Raw genomic sequence first — 7,516 nt, forward strand, 5'->3', positions numbered from 1 at the left:
GTGTGAACATATGTTTTCAGTCCTCCTGGGTATATGTGTAAGAGAGGAATTGCTGGGTCATGGTGACTCTAATTTTATGTTCCTATCAGCAATGTACGAGGTTTCCAATTTCTCCATTTTCTCGCCAACACTTGTTTTCCTTCTTTATGTTGAAACCTCTTTTCTGATCTTACCTAAGTTGAAAAATGACTAAAAACACAAATTGGTCATGCAAGAAAGGAATTTACTGGCTTAGGACCAGAAAAGTCAAGTAATGCAGTGAATTCAGGAGCTCCACAGGTGCCCCCTGACCACTTCACTCTTTCAGCTCCACTCCTGGAAGCTGGCTCCGTTTCCCAGCCAGGCTCTTCCCTAATGGTGATACAGGGGCTACTTAGCTTCAGGCCTTCCTCAGAGCACTAATTTCAACTGAAAACAGAGCAAGCTCTCTTTCCCTGAAGTTTACAAATGTCCCAGGGTTCACTCTGATTTGACCAACTTGGGACTGACCTTGTTCCTGAATGAGTCCCTGCGGTTACAGGGACCGGATGCCCTGACCGGCTTGGTCTAGGGTCATTGTCAACCACCCCCATGCTGGGAATAGAATCAGTCGGATGAGAGGAGGGAGTGGGCATGGGAGGTGTGGTTCCATGAAAAGGAAATCAAAGTACTTTCACTAAAAGAAGGGAAAACGGAGGCTGAGCAGCTGAGACAGTGTTTCCGAGAAACGGAGAGGATGCCGGGCTTGTGAAGCTTTCCCCTCCCCCGCAGGTCGGGGCTCCCCTCGCTGGCGCCCCTGACAGAGCCTTGTCTAACACCCCCATTAGCACACTCATGACATGGCCTCCTCATTGTTTGTTTCCAGGTCTGTCTCCTCAAGTTACTCCCTTCTTTCTTCTCTGTCTCAGCTGATCTCCAGTGTCTTCTCTTCGATCTTCTCAGCTGGGAAGGGAAGGAAATAAGATAGTTACCCAAATAATGGAAGGTCACTCTAGAGATACGCCAAGAAGTGCAATGGGAATTCAGAGAAGGGCAAGATTGAAGGGGTCAGGAAAGCTGTTCTAAGGTCTCTTTAAGGGTCTGAGAAATAAAGGAGTTGCCACAGAGGCCAAAACATCCCCTTGATTATTGGTAGAGAGGCTGGGTTGGTGGACATAGTTTTAGGTCTGTTCGCTAAGTGGGCTGCTAATACAAATCCCATAGTGACGCCGATTAACCCACCCAGTCGTGGCAACGTGAGACCAGAGAAGGCCTCCCCTGACCCCTGACCCCTGTGGAGGTAGAGCCCACCTCGGCAAGAACAGTGGGATTCTGTACCCTGCAGGCAGCTCAGTCCCAAGAGGACTGAGGAGTGGAGGGGTGGCGTTGGCCTATGCGTGACCAGTCCCCGCACACCGCCACCAGAATGGTCACCTTCTACTTTCCTTGAGACAAAGTAAATAAAGAGGGGTATAGAGAGGACAGGAGTGTTACACCTAGTGGAATTCCTTGCATGTGGAAGGAAACGGGTAAGGTTTCCAAAGGTGGAAATGGCCTTATGGAAGGTGGCATTTAAGATGGGTCTACCTGGGTCCCAAGCAGAAGGGACTGGAGAGGCTTCAGGCCAACACTCTTAGGTGCAGTTTCTAGTTGCCCCTTTGTCTCATGGCCCTAATGACTGCCCTCACGCTTGCCTCCTGGCTGGGCTGCTCTAGTGCAGCACCTCTAGACCCTGGTACTTGGGTCTTGACTTGCTTGTACATGGTTGTGCGTCTCTGTACCCAAAGATCCTATCCCAGTCCTACACTGCAGTGAGTGGTCCATTGCCAGGTGCACAGCCCCTGCTGCTGGGCTTCTTCCCACTGTGAACTGGGCCAGGCTGAAGATGAGAGTAACCTGAGCCGAGTCAGAAAAGCACTGACTGCAGGGAAGGAAGGAAGCAATAGGAGTCATGTACCACTTCACCCTGTGGGCTCTGGGCCCTCCACTGTCCAGTTGGGAAAACAGGTGCAATTCTTGCCTACATGAGGCAGGGAAGCCTTGCTCCAGAAGTGGGGTTGGTGGAGGCTGCCTGAACACGATTCTCACCCGGGATTTTGATCTAGTTCTGGGAAGAGTTGATCTGAGGTGTCTTAGGTCTTGCAGTAACACATACAGCCCCATCCTTGAGGACAAAAACAGATGCTTCCATGAATTGTTTTTAGGTTAGGATGTAGGAGGAAATTGCCTGCTATGGAGAGGTTTCACATACTCGTGAATAAGTGGATGACTATGGTAAACACTTGCCATTCTGAATAATAGATGGATAGAGCTTTGGGTTTACACACCCTTGTGAAGGGACGAGAAGGCAATTACTGCTATCTTTTGTCCTGACAGTTGGAGCCCAGGGGTCGTGTCAGACTCAAGCAAATTACTTTCCAAGTTTTGGGAAAAAGGGACTAAGGCATAGGCATCAAAGCTGACCCTAATTCACTTACAATGGGTCCATTTAACCCTCTGGGGAATGCCTGTCCTCAGGTGTAATGCCTGAGAAATGGTTTCTATACATGCCATCGCTAAGCCAATAAAGAGGTGCTTCGTATCTCTCTGCCAGATTCCGAAACTGGGAGAGATGATGTCCAGTTCAGGACCTGGAACCTGCAGGCCCTAAGGAAGGGCAGAATGGAGGGCAAGGGCATGTGCTAAGGGGCACCAGAGAAGGACAGCTGGAGGTGGGAGTGTGCAGTGCCCCTAGCACTTTCCAGGCAGAGAGCGGGCCCGTGACCTAACTCCCAGTACCAGCTCTGTGGGCAGGCATACTCTATTGAGCTCGATGACAGAGCCTGATTCAGGCTGGGTTCCCTGGGCAGCAGACTTGGCCATGGAGATGAGCATGTGGTATTGGGGGTGCTCTCAGGTTCCACACCTATGGAGGAAGGGAAGGAAGCAGGCTTGGTCAGATGGAGAAGGTGAGGTGCCAAGTAGTCTTGACAAAGGCCTCAGCTGACCCCACAGAGAGTTCTGAAACTGGGACGGCCTTCTGACTTGTCCTGAGTTGGGGTGAGGGGACCAGGCCTTTACACCGCAGCTTCAGCCGGTCATTGGATGCATGCTGTCCCCAGAGAGGAGGCTGTGGCTTTGGGTGAGGAAACTCAATTCCTGAAGAGGGCTGATAACTGAGGGCTGTCTTCCAGCAATACTCCCAGAAGCAAGGGGCAGAAGCCCTTCTGTCATGAAGGTCCACCTGGGTTGCATATCCTGGTGTCTGCTACTTCTTATGCCACTCAGATCCACTTCTTTGTGTAAGTTCTGGGAGCAACTTTGCTTTTTCTGGGGGGAAACTGATGGTTAATGGGATGAACCATAGCCTCCACCACTGCAGCTGGTCTTGAGGCCCCAACTGATACTCATCACCTCCCTCTACTATCGGTTTCGACTCTTCTCACCCGCAGGAAGCACCTCTGCAGAGTCCCTGGTCACCACGCCCCTTTTAGGTCATGGCTGCTGCACTCGGTCTATTTACCATCAAAAGTGAGTAAGGGTGTAACAGAGAGACACCCAGCTGGATCGTCTGCTTGCCACACATCTTCCTTTTTGCTCCCATTGTGAAACTGCAGCCTGGCTCTTCTGAGGATCAGGGTCAGTTGTTGCTGCCAGGATGGTGACTCCTGCTTGCCTCCTGGTCCCTTGGCTCAAAAGTGCCTGGTGGCAACTGTGAATGAGTCCAATGGGACTTACGCTGCATCTCTGGATGGAAATATTTCCTCTTTGGGAACCAGGACCTCAAAACCCTCAAAGCTCAGAGTTGTGGTGACGTAAATACCCCAATGGGATCACTGGGATTAATGGTAAATGGAGCCACTCCTACTTCCACCCCTTGGTTCCTGGACCTATTTATTCTTCCTATTGGGACATAGCACCATACTGATTTTTTTTTTAAAGATTTTTTTGATGTAGACCATTTTAAAAATCTTCATTGAATTTGTTACAATATTGCTTCTGTTTTATGTTTTGGTTTCTTTTTTTTTGTTTTGGCCATGAGGCATGTGAGATCTCAGCTCCCCGACCAGGGGTCAAACCCGCACCCACTGCATTGGAAGGTGAAGTCTTAACCCCTGGACTGTCAGGGAAGTCTCTTGATTGTTGATAGAGTATAAACCGTGTTCTGGAGATGATGCCCATCCTTAGCTGGTAGCATCTCTGTGCTGGCACCTCAGCTGTGCCTTCACAGGCTACTCCTTCTCTCTGTTCAGGCTGGCGTCTTTTGGATGGTACAGAATGTGGTAGGGCCAGTGGATTCCATGGTCATGTGCCACTGTCACACCTCCTTTGATGTGCAATGGGCCCTTTGGTCTGATTCGATGTTATGTGGGACCCTGTGTCAATGTGTCAGACACTCAGTAAACACTCAAGATAGTGGTGCTGGCTGAGGCCCGGCAGGCAAAAAAGGCAAACCGCACCCGGAACGCAGCAACTCCAATCAAAAGAAGTTGCTGCCGTTTCCAGGATGGAAGGTATCCAATGCAGTCAACTTGTCATCGAGTGGCTGGCTGTTGTCTATGGGCATACTGCCATTTTGGGGGCTCAGCACTGGTTTCATTGCTGGCAGACTGGACATTCAGCAGTGGCAGTAGCTACATCACCCTTTGTGAAGGGGAGCCCATGCTCTTGGGTCCGTGTGTTGTTCTCACCCTGCCACCGTGGCTACTCCATTCATTGCTAGTACTGAGGTGGTTCATAGCATCTGGCCGGTATCAACTGGTGAGTCATTCTTCCTACTTGGTTGTTTAGTACCTCTTTCACGGTAGGTGCTCTCTGGTGGGCATCTGCACACTCCTTTGCCCAAACACATAATCCATTCCCATCCCTCTATCCCAGACCTCTGTGTCCTTCATCTTCTTTCTCCTCCCAGGCTCCTGAGCCACCAGCCAAGCCATCTGCTAGTGCCCTGAGTCCATATATACTCCAGCCTTGCCTACATTTCTGTTCACACAAAGTGTGAGAGGATTTATTCATTGGGAGAATTTCCCTTGCCATTGTCTTTCAAGATCACCCTAGGGTGGGGCTCTAGTGCAGCCGCAGTTCATTTTCAGCTTGCACCCACACACCACTTTGACCTATGAGCAAATCAAGCTTTGCTTTTTTTCCTCCTTTGTCAGCTGGTCATAAAGGGACCCAATCTCCTATGCAGCCACAGGTGTGAGCTGAGGGAGAGGCATCAGTGCATAAATGCTAGGTGACATGGATGTCTAGGCCATCTGCTTGTGTGGCTTACTGTGCCCCTGGCCCTGCTCATCCCAATTCTGGATGTACCACTTCTTACTATAGATTATTGTTGGGCCTACTCAACTTTATGTTTTGGTGGGTCTAATAGGCAGAACCCAACTTATATAAGACAAGCCCATGATGAAGAATTTTGGATCAACTCAAAAATATACAAAGAGAATAAAGTTTCTCAACATTGTTCTGGGGTTACACAAACAAAACAAAGTTTGTTGATAATGGATTGGAAGAGAAGTTAGGCTAGAGTGTACTGTTAGGGTGTGAACAACCAAGTGGTAGAGAGAATGGTGTAGAAGAAATGGATTTTGAAAATTCTAAAGCGGAATTTATAGGTAGGTACAGAAATGGAGACAGCAAGCATGTTTATGTCATCTTTTGAAAAAATTATAGCTGTAAAAGGAACGATAACGGGGTGGTAACTGGAAAGAGGAAGAGTTAAAGGCCTCTTTTCTTCCCAAAGCTCTTTTGAGGATGAACTTGATTGTGTTTATGTACTGAGGGGAAAGAAGCAATGGAGATGCGGAAAAATGGGATTAGAGGGGCTCAGCTGGAGTACCTGAGAATTCATTTTGGTAAACAGAACAAAACAAAAACAGAAAACAAAAAAGGAACAAGCAGAAGTGCTAAGCTCCTTTAAATCAAAGGAAGCAGGACTGTAGGAAAATTCAACTTTTCCCCTGTGTTGGGCTGCACCCCGCGGGCCTACAAGGCCTGTGCTTGCCAAGCTTCAAGACCCAAGAAAGAGCCTGGAGTCAGCAAGAGACATCAATGGTTTAATGGATGGGGGGAACTTACACGTCTGAAGCAAGGTCCTGGAGCGACACCCCACCATGTGCGGCGCATATGGGCAGGACATGGTGGCAGTCTTTGCTCCCAAGGGGAAGGGGAGATTTCCAGTTACAGGGGAAATGACATCAGGTTGGCTCATTAGTTACCAGGGAAACCAGCAGAGGGGCACGCCCCTGACCATCCTTTTGAAAAGCTATCATTAGCTGGGGCCTGGGGCAAGTAAGTAGGAAGGTCAATCAAGTCAGTAGGGTGTAGGTGAAGCAAGCACTGGTTGGGCAGGGGATGTACAGAGAGCAAGAGAACAGCCATCTTGAGTGGCCTTACCATACACCCTCACACCCCGTTCCGGCCATCCTACCATCATTGAGAAAAACATCAAATACTATTTTCTGTTATATACATTTCTCCTTATTTCAAGGGAAAATAAACATCAATACCAATCCCAGAGTAAAATCAGACAGTCTGGAGAGATCTAAATTTCAGTTCCCAGTAAAGCATTTTTTTTTGAAACATCTTTTATTAAGAACATATAAAATTGCTCAAACAGGTATATTAAAAGTAAAGTTTCTAAACGCACTGCCGTGGGATGAGCACAGGCTCTCACGTGAAGACTTCCTTTTACAGTATTTTGTCTGTCTGTCAATAAGGCACTTAGTGTAAGTTTAAAAAAAGTAAGGAAACAAATTTCGCGTAAGGTCTTCCTAGTGGACCTCCAGGCATTTCATTTTAATGAGGCTGGGCACAGAATAGTAAGTTAATGCCCTTCAAGATCATTTAGCTAGGTTGTTCATGGGTGGTGCAAAGTAGGTTTTAGGAAACCTGTTTACCTTCTCATGCTGCCACCTTTGGGTCAAAGAGAGAAGGACAGCTACTACACGACCAGGGGCATCTGCCCCGAGCAACCCATTCTGCTGTCCCTTTAACCAAAGGGCTACCGCATTTCCAGACTGCGACGGGTCACCTGCCCACGTAGCTCTCTGGAAAGTGTCCTGGGCTCTAAGGATGCCACACCGGCCCACTCTCGCGTCGAGGCTTCACAGAGACAGGCCGAGTGCTCAGGCTCCGAGCCTCGGAGGTGGTCTCGGCGCGCCGGGCGCTTGCGGGAAAGCCAGCGGGGAAGCCGAGTAAGGTTTTTGACGGCAGCGGCCGCCAGGCCTCGGCAGGGTCTCCACTCACCAAAGGCGTCTACACTGTCCCGCCTCCGACTCCCCAAACTGGATACTCCCAGCGTCCCGCAGACGCAGTGCCGAGACCCCATCCCACCCTAGTCTCAAATCAGTGAACCAGACGACGGTCGCAGGCCTCTCAGAACACCTGAGCGAGCACCGCGCAGAGGTCTAACAGGCACCTGGCCGTGCCCCCTCACAGGGCAGGGTCGGGGGGGCCGGAAGATGGCGGCGTCGGCTGGGTCCACCGACCAACCTCCCAGGCGCCCTTGACTAGCTCTGGCCGCCGCGCCACCTACCTTGCTAGCTACAGGTCCCGGCGCGCCGCGCGAAGGGGCGGT

This window comes from Aethalodelphis obliquidens, unplaced genomic scaffold, assembly GCF_003676395.1.
Source record: "Aethalodelphis obliquidens isolate GAN/ISIS:26980383/991018 unplaced genomic scaffold, ASM367639v1 scaffold35, whole genome shotgun sequence".
NCBI lineage: Eukaryota > Metazoa > Chordata > Mammalia > Artiodactyla > Delphinidae > Aethalodelphis > Aethalodelphis obliquidens.